Source organism: Bubalus bubalis, chromosome 3 (genome assembly GCF_019923935.1).
Source record: "Bubalus bubalis isolate 160015118507 breed Murrah chromosome 3, NDDB_SH_1, whole genome shotgun sequence".
In the NCBI taxonomy this organism is placed as follows: Eukaryota; Metazoa; Chordata; class Mammalia; order Artiodactyla; family Bovidae; genus Bubalus; species Bubalus bubalis.
The window spans coordinates 75,524,002-75,533,290 of NC_059159.1; the positions used below are offsets into that span (position 1 = coordinate 75,524,002).

Sequence of the window (9,289 nt, forward strand, 5' to 3'; positions counted from 1 at the left end):
CAGGAGCCACAGGTTCAATCCCTGGGTTGGGAAGATCCCCTGGAGGAGGAAATGGCAATCCACTCCAGTATTCTTGCCTGGAATAATCCCATGGACAGAGTCTGGTGGGCTACAGTCCATGGGGTCACAAAGAATAGGACACAACTGAACATTCATATCACAGACTCAACCCCTCTAGTTTTATGGATGGATTTACCACAGAACTGAATATTCTTTGAATATTTGTACCTACCATAGACTGATACTTCAGTCATGCACAAGTCATAGGCTAACACTGAAGTTTCTCTTTAGATTTTTTTTCTAAATATATGTATTCTATCAGGATCAGAAGGGTGATTCATTTGATAAAGGAAGAATAACAATAGATTATAAAAGATTGGGCTTTTTTTTTTCAGACTACCTTGTTTTTTCCAGATTTGTTGTTCAGTCTCTAAGTCATGTCCGACTCTTCGTTACCCCATAAACTGCATCACATCTGGCTTCCCTGTCCTGTACTATATCCCCAAGTTTGCTCAACCAACCATCTCATCCTTTCTCACCATCCACGGAGTCAGTGATGCTGTCCAATCAGCTTATCCTCTGCCCTTCTCCTCTTGCTTTCAATCTTTCCCAGCATCAAGGTCCTTTCCAATGAGTCAGCTCTTCCCATCAGGTGACCAAAGTATTGGAGAATAAGCACTAGTTCTTCCATTGCATATTCAGAGTTGATTTCCTCTAGGATTGACTGTTTTGCTCTCCTTGCTATCCAAGGGACTCTCAAGAGTTTTCTCCAGCACCACAACTCAAAAACATCAATTTTTCAGCACTCAGCCTTCTTTATGGTCCAACTCTCACATGTATACATGACTATTGGAAAAACCATAGCTTTGATTATATGGACTTTTGTTGGCAAAGTGATGTCTCTGCTTTTTAGTATGCTGTCTAGGTTTGTCATAGTTTTTCTTTCTTTTTTTTTTTTTTTTTAATCATTCTCAATATTTTTTATTGTAAAAAACAATCAGACTTTCAAATGAATTTTAAAACTTTTTCAATATTATTTAATGAAAAAGTCTCATATTCTCATGTATAGTGTATATCAACATGTACTATTCGTCTGTCATATTTAATGAAAAACACCATTATTGTATGCTTGGAAAAATCCTTAAACCCATTCTCTAGTGAGTGTCCACCATAATTTAAAGAATATTTTCTCCACTCAAAAAAAAAAAATCTATGTAAAGATTACAATCATTAAAAACCAAAGCAATACCTAGTTACATGCTTTACATATCCCATGAAAAAATAATTAAATTGTTCCTAATCCCTGATGCAAGGCACATAAAAGCACCCGCACAAAACATCCATGTAAACAGCAATACAGTACATGATTTAAATAACATGAATGACTTTTACATGGCTGGACCTAGACTAAAGGAAAAATAAAATCCATCATGGCTACAGCTAAAAACCATGTTAAAATTCACAAGAATTTGTATCTCTTATTATAAAAAGAACAGGCTATATAATTTTTTAGAAAAAAAAAAACTTCATAAATATTTTCATATTGAGAAACAACATGCTCCCTGGGTAGGAATAAAATCAAAATATTCAGATGTGATCAGGAGTAAATGCAAGTGGCATTTCTGAATACCCAGCTTTGATATCCACCAGGCCTAGTAGTCTGGACTATTTGTAGCACCATGGAATATGCATTAGAAAATCACAAAAGTACATTACTTCAAACTAACCTTGACATGAGGTTCACTTAGTCCACAGTAACAAACAGCAATGATGCAGATAATTCTTTTAAAATTACTGGCTTACTTGATTTATCTAGCAAGAAAAATTCTGTATTATTTATTTTAGTACATCTCATGTACATAAAGCACCAGTTTAAATAAGATTATCAAACAACCTCCAGCCTCTTGTTACTCAACCTGGAAGTTCATTTCTCATCATTTCTATGTTACATGCTAAAAGTCAAGGAGGATAAAATTAGAATGGTGGTAGATACTGAGAGAGAGGTTCAGTCTCCTTCCTATCAAATGTTATGTCTCTCAAGTAAAACACAGATGAAGTAGTGAAGTTTAAAATGTTTTCTGCATTCTCTGGAACTTACCATCTCAGCATAATAGTTTCTTCCTACTAGAGGATCAGCAGATGGGGGTGAGAGGACCAAAGGCAGGGCTCACGCCCTGGCAGGTAAGGCCGGGTTAACCTTGCTGCTGCAAGGCCATACTCTATATTTCTACTGCAAAACAACCTCACAAATGCTCACCACTGGGAAAGCAAGGAGGCCTGAGTGTGAACACAACTCAGGAAGCCCATTAAACACTGGAAAAACTACCAGATGAGACTCCACCAAGGGTTAAAACCTCACAGATGAAAATCAGCACACTTGCCTCTTTACCAACAGGAATCTTATTAGCAGCATGTCCTTCTTAGGCATGAAAAGGGAGAATGGTGCATCTAAGTTTATGCACAGTTCATAGTCAAGTGTAAAGATGCAGACTCTTGCATTTTTAAATTACAGGTTAAAAGTGACACCCAAAAGAAAATTAATTTCTTCATAAATGAAATACAGTTTTATAAAAAAGCTGGAATGATGGTTAATTCAAATACAAAAACTCATATACAGAAAAACCCCTTTTCCTTCCAAACTACTTAGGTCCGTACAGTTGACTCCACTGTACCTTGATCACAACACCCGAATAAAATATGAATAAAATGCTTCAGCTAGCAAACCGAGGGCCACTTGACAACTGCATTAAAACTGCAGCATTTAAGCAGGGCTGAAACGTGGTTTCCTTCTTGTTCTTGCGTCCCACAGTGATTACTAAATGAAGGGATCTGGTCTGTAAACGACTGGGTCATCCACTGTCCATTCAGAATGTCACTGAAAGTTGATTCTCCATTGTCATCAGCAGGGCAGGGGTTTTCACTGTAAGCACCTCCATATGCTGCTTCATAACCCGGGTCATATTTTTCTTCCTTCACAGCCATCTTCTTTGCATCCTCTTGGGCGAGCTGTAGGTCAAATGTATATTGCACTTCTTGAACATCTGTGTTTCGTTCAATGCCTTTCAACTGGTCTCTTAAGTCCTTCAGCTTAATGTAGTAATGTACTTTGTCCTGGGCGCGAGGAAACTGCGCGCATCTTGCACTGGATGATAGCATCACATAGCAGAGAGTTTCTGTATCTGGGATCTTATGGGGTTGAAGTCCAAACTCTAAGTTCTTAACCTTTACTCCAAAAACTTCCTTACTAAAAATTTCGTAAATACATTTTCCATTAAACACTGCTATCCGTGGCTGATATTTCTGTAATTTCTGCACTAGAATACGTCCTCCTTCACGAAATTCTTTACTGGAAAGATCCTTGCTGCCTGGTGTTGTCCTTTCCACCATATTGGTAAATCAAATACCATATTTCCCTGGTAGAGTGCGATCGTCCGTGTGACTCAGTTGGACCTCACTCAGCCCTGACATAAATAGGCACTTCCAAAAATGGTTTCCAGGCCCAGGATAGTGATGCCCTTTGTAAGCAGCCATCAGTCCTGGATTTATGCCAATAATTACAATGTCCAGATTGAAGGTCAAAATGTCTGGTAGAGTCTTGGTCAGAAGTTCAGCTTCTGAAACACCATTGAAACGGTCCACTTTTCTTTTCACTTGAAATGTGTCTGTAATTTTTTCTTGCTTTTCTTTTGACTTTGTGGACTTGCCAGATTTTTTGGCCTCAGCAGGTTTTGGGGGCTCCACTGGCGTTTTTGGTTCTGTTGTTCTGGGTTTTCTTTTCCTTCCTTTTGGAGGAGTCTGCCCGCGTTCTCTGTTTCCATTCCCTGCTGCCGCTCTCGCGTGCAGCTACTCAGGCCCGGCAACCAAGCGACTCGGTAGTACGCGGCGCACGAATGGCGGTACGGTAATAACCACACACTCGGACTCGATTGCTGGCAGAACTCGGACAGTGACTGGTGCACAGGCTCCTCCCCCAAGCTTCCTGTCATAGTTTTTCTTCCAAGGAGCAAGCATCTTTTCATTTTGTGACTGCAGTCACCATCTATATTGATTTTGGAGCACAAGAAAATGAAATATGACAGTTTCCACATTTTCCCCATCTATTTGCCAGGAAGTGAAAGGACTGTATGCTATGATCTTCGTTTTTTTGAAACTTGAGTTTTAAGCCAGCTTTTCACACTACTCTTTCACCCTCATCAAAGTCTCTTTAGTTCCTCTTGACTTTTTGCCATTAAAGTGGTATTGTCTCTGCAAAAGAGGTTGTTGATATTTCTCCCAGCAATCTTGATTCCAGCTTGTGATTCATCTGGCCTGGCATTTCACATGATATACTCTGTATATAAGTTACATAAACAGGATGACAATATACAGCCTTGACATACTCCTTTCCCAATTTTTGGACTAGTCTGTTTTTCCCACGTCCAGTTCTAACTGTTGCTTCTTGTCCTGCGTAAAGTTTCTCAGGAGGGAGGTAATGTGGTATGTTATTCACATCTCATTAAGAATATTCCACAATTTGTTATGATCCACACAGTAAAAGGCTTTAGCATAGTCAATGAAGCCGAAGTAGATTTTTTTTTAATGGAATTCCCTTGCTTTTCTATGATCCAGTGTATTTGGCAATTTGATCTCTGGTTCCTCTGCCTTTTCTAAATCCAGTTTGTACATGTGGAAATTATTGTTTCACATACTTTTCTAGATTACTTTAATAATTTAAAGGTAAATATTCACTTATATAGATGGAGTTAATAAACATCCAAATTTACTGCATTCATCAATGTAATCTTAATTACAGTATTTATATGAGCTTTACTTACATTTGAATCATTTTTCAGGGTCTATCATTGAATGCGTCTCCAAAAGTGCATAGTCTTTTACCTACAAAAAATACCCCAGACCTCAGAAGTCAAAACATCACCACACTCTCCAGTTGCTTCTTAACTTTAAACAAATACTTCACTTAGCAATTTTATTCTTCAGTCTCCATAGAAGAAATAAGATTTCAGTATTTGTTTCTCACCTGGGGAAGTATTCTGAGAAATTTGAAAGGGACTCAGAAGTACCTTTCAGTGCTTTTAGTCTACAAGATCAGATGGTAAGAGTGAGTGATACCTTAGCAGACATCAAATATTTAATTTTGAAAAAAACTTTGGCCAAGCAGCTGCTGGTAGCCTGTGATTACTTTAGAGAAATGTTGAGTCCCTAGTCTTTAGCGAAACATTCAGTGCATTGAATTTGCTCTCAAAAAATTTTTTTTCTCGATATATACATGATACCTTTTAACTGTACATATAATTAAATATCCAGTTCATTTGGCTATGTATATTTCATTAAATTTATTTTTATTGTATTATATCACAGTGGTAATGATTTGTATAAGAAAATCATTGTACCGTCTTAGTTTATAACACTGCCATTCCACACATTCTTGTGTTACTAAAATTTGTTTTTTGGTTTAATCATCCTGCAAACTTTTATTGAGCCAATACTCTGGACTAATATTTTTGCAGTGAAAAATTAATAGTCTCTAACCTAAAATTAATAAACCCTTCAGAAAATCCTATATGTTTCAATCACAGTGGAAATTGTTTTAAAGAATAATTGTGAAAGAACTTGACAAATAATAAAATTTATGTTGAAAGGCCCTTGAAAACTCAGCTCTGGAACTTTCTTTCACTGTTAAGATGCTTAGCATTCCATGAGAGATGATCAAGGGATATTCACATTTCTATTTTTAAGAAACTGATTTCATTATAAAGCAATACATTTTTGCATATATTCAAACCCTAATTGGGCTTCACTTGTGGCTCAGCTGGTAAAGAATCCACCTGCAATGTGGGATACCTGGGTTCGATACCTGGAAAGATCGCCTGAAGAAGGGAAAGGCCCACTCCAGTATTCTGGCCTGGAGAATTCCATGGACTAAGTCCATGGGGTCGCAAATAGTTGGGCACAACTGAGCGACTTTCACTTTCAACCCCTAATTATACATAAATCTTTAAGTTTTAAATTGTCCATTAATTTAGTTTCACAAATAAAATCTATCCTCTCTCAAAGTGAATTGGGGGTAACTATATATTATTAAATATTCAGCCAGTGTTAATTTGACAAAAAATGATTTTTTGTGTTACTGTGTTTTATGGTGCTCCCTTCTGGAGGTTGATTACTCAGTAGATTTTCTTCTTCTCTAAGATGAAGAAGGTGTCTATGCATAAAAGAAAGTGACATAATATGCCTTCCCTCTTTTAAAAAGCTACCTGAGCCCTCCCCTGCACGCACACTACTTCTGCTGATATAAAGTAAGTCACATGGTATTGCTAATTTTGACATAGTATATAAAGCAGAGACAAGAGAGAGTCAGGACATAAATATTAGCAGCTGAAAAAATACAGGACAAGTCAGAAAAGTCTAAAATTGGGGTGAACATGTGATTTATTATCCAAATCAGTCACTTGAGAAACTGTGAAAGTATACTTTTAATAATTACACCAGTACAATAGACATAAAACACACCATCACCCACTCTCCCTTGCTAGTGACTATGAGAATTTAACGCAAGATACATTTAAAAGGCTTGGGAGTTGGTAGGGGTTTCAGTTTTCACAGTATTCTACAGATTTAAAGCTTGTTTTATCATGTTTTATGTTAATTATCTCTTTAGCCTAATGTTGCATGTTTGCTACTGGTGTAAAAATAGCTTCCCAGTATTTTTCCACATTTGCTGAAATTTGATTCAGTTTTCATGTTAACAAAAATGTAATACCTGAAACTGCACACACACAAGCACAGACACACGTAACTTTTATACATACACATATAATTCTAGGATTGTATGTCAAATGAGAATGATAATAGGATTTATCTCAACTTTAATCTATTTCTTTTTTTTTTTTTTACTAGCATAGTAAGTATCCCATGATGGAAATAATTTGCTTAATGACAGATGAGATTTAAAGCACATATTTGTTCACTAACCCAGATAATGCTGCATCTTGCAGTACTGCCAAGAAACAGATAATCAGGTTTGAAAGAGACTGACTTCCCACTTAAAGATATACAAACCTGGAGATCTGTGATTTGATCAAAAATATATCTCACTTGATAATATATTTTTAAAAGTACATCCTAATGATATTTAAGGTTTCTTTGTACAGTCTCAAGTATGTATTTTCTCCGTCTCCAGTCTTCTCATTCCCAATATACTTTATCCCCTAAACGTATCATTTTGGATTATTTTGATAGTCCTTAATCTCCTAATTGGTCTCCTTTCCTGGAATCTCACACTTTTCAAATTCACCCTAAATCTTTCTCCATATTCATTTGTATAAAATACAAAGGTAGTCATGTACCTCATTCCCCATGTTAATAATTCAGAAGCTCTGGATTGTCTGTGGGACCGTGAAGTATCTAAATTGCCTAAGGTAACATGCCAAAGATCCTGAGTGTCTTTTCCCCTCTCTGACCCCTCTCACTCTCACGCCTCTTCCTCATGACATTCACTCTTAATTGAATTCCCTTTACTTTATTCTCAACTGGTCATATCTGCTAATTTATAAAATTCAGTCAAGCTGACCTCACCGTAATTTTCTGACTCCTTTCATCCCATTAAATTTAATCACCAGCTCCATTGTGATTCTACTGAACTGTGTATCCATTCCTATGATACTTTACTTAGAATATTTTATTTCATATAGATATCTGAGGATCAATAGGTATATTCTCATTTTCAATTTCCAAATCATAAAAAAGATAATGAAAAAGTAAGCATTAAATAAACTGCTTGACAAGTGAATGAGTGAGTTACCATGGATGAGTACTAAGTCTTTCCTATCTGAAATTCTGTGAATTTAGATATTTGGAGTCTAAGACCATCCTTGATACAGCAGGATACTATGTTAACTACCTTGTTTTCTTCTTCAGATCTTATTCTCTCTCTTACTCCAATTCACCATGTCCCAGACTGTTTAGGGCAGTTAAAAAAGTGGAATCCTAAATTGATCTTTTCACGGTCTTTTGTACCTAGTCAGTATAAGTAGAAACTAGAAGACATCTATCTTTTATTCTAAATGTGGAATTCACATTTCTTCATGTACCAAATGACTGATGAAGCTAAAAAAAGGGGGATGTTAGAGTAAATCCATCAAGAATAGAGAGATGCATTGCTCTTTCTTAGCAGATAATTTGAACTGTCTCCCAAAATGTCAGGGCATGCTATAGAGTTTTATTCTAATACCTTGAATGCTACAGAATGTTATGCACCATATTAAAAAAAAAAAAAAAAGACTTCTCTGGAATGGAGGGATATCTGTATCATCTCTCTAGGAGACTTGCTTCTATTACCTCTAAATGCAAGTCAAATGAAAACTTTAAAATCAATACTACCAGATATTTGCAAAGAATATCTATAAATGTTATAGGAAGATTGGCTTATTTTATTTCCTTTTCTAATCCGATATGAAATGAAGTATACCACATATGGCTCAGATCTTAGTTTTATATGTAGTCTCCTCTTTTCCCATCCACATTGCATAGTTTATTATCTAATCCCATTTTCCTACCTCTCACTGTCCTTTATTTTCACCTCTTGTGATTTTTTCTTTTTTGCATAGTAATACCCCTTTTCATTCTCTTCATTACAGTTTTCACTGAATTTTAATTCCCCTTTTTCTTTATATTTGTAAGAGTAGATTGCAAGGAATCTAATTAAGTTATTTTGTTTAATTTTAAGCAACATTTTGTTTTTAAGCCATTTACACTTAATTACTAAAAAAATTAAGTTTAAATTTGCCACTGTGCTCTAAAGTTTGTACTGTTTCTACTACATTATTTTCACTTCCTTAAGCTATGTTGATTATTTTTTCTCTATTAACTTTCTCATTATCCATTCCTTTAGAAATTTGGTTAGTATTATAGAAATTACAACATGCATCAACAACTAAAGTCTATCAAATTTAATACATTTATGAATTTATGAACATTTCACATTTATTTAGTATGTCTTGTCATTTAAGTTAATACTGCTATGTATCAATATTTTCAGCAATACATGTTATTAGTTAGTGTGTGAATTCAATATTCATTTAGATTTCCTCAAATATTTACTCTTTCCTTTGATTGTCATTCCTCATATAACAAATACCATGTTTCCATCTTGGATTGTTTTCCTTCTGCCTAAAAATGCTCGTTAGATTTGTTTTTGTTGTTCAGTCACCCAGTCATGTCCAACTCTTTGCAACCCCATGGACTTTAGCATGCCAGGCCTCCCTGTCCCTCATCATGTCCCGAATTTTGC

The 9,289-nt window shown here is 35.8% G+C and overlaps 1 pseudogene; it reads right to left on the reverse strand.

The window, feature by feature from the left end:
* Positions 1-2,398: 2,398 nt before the first annotated feature.
* Positions 2,399-7,358, reverse strand: LOC102398991 (annotated as a pseudogene).
* Between the last annotated feature and the right edge of the window lie 1,931 nt (positions 7,359-9,289).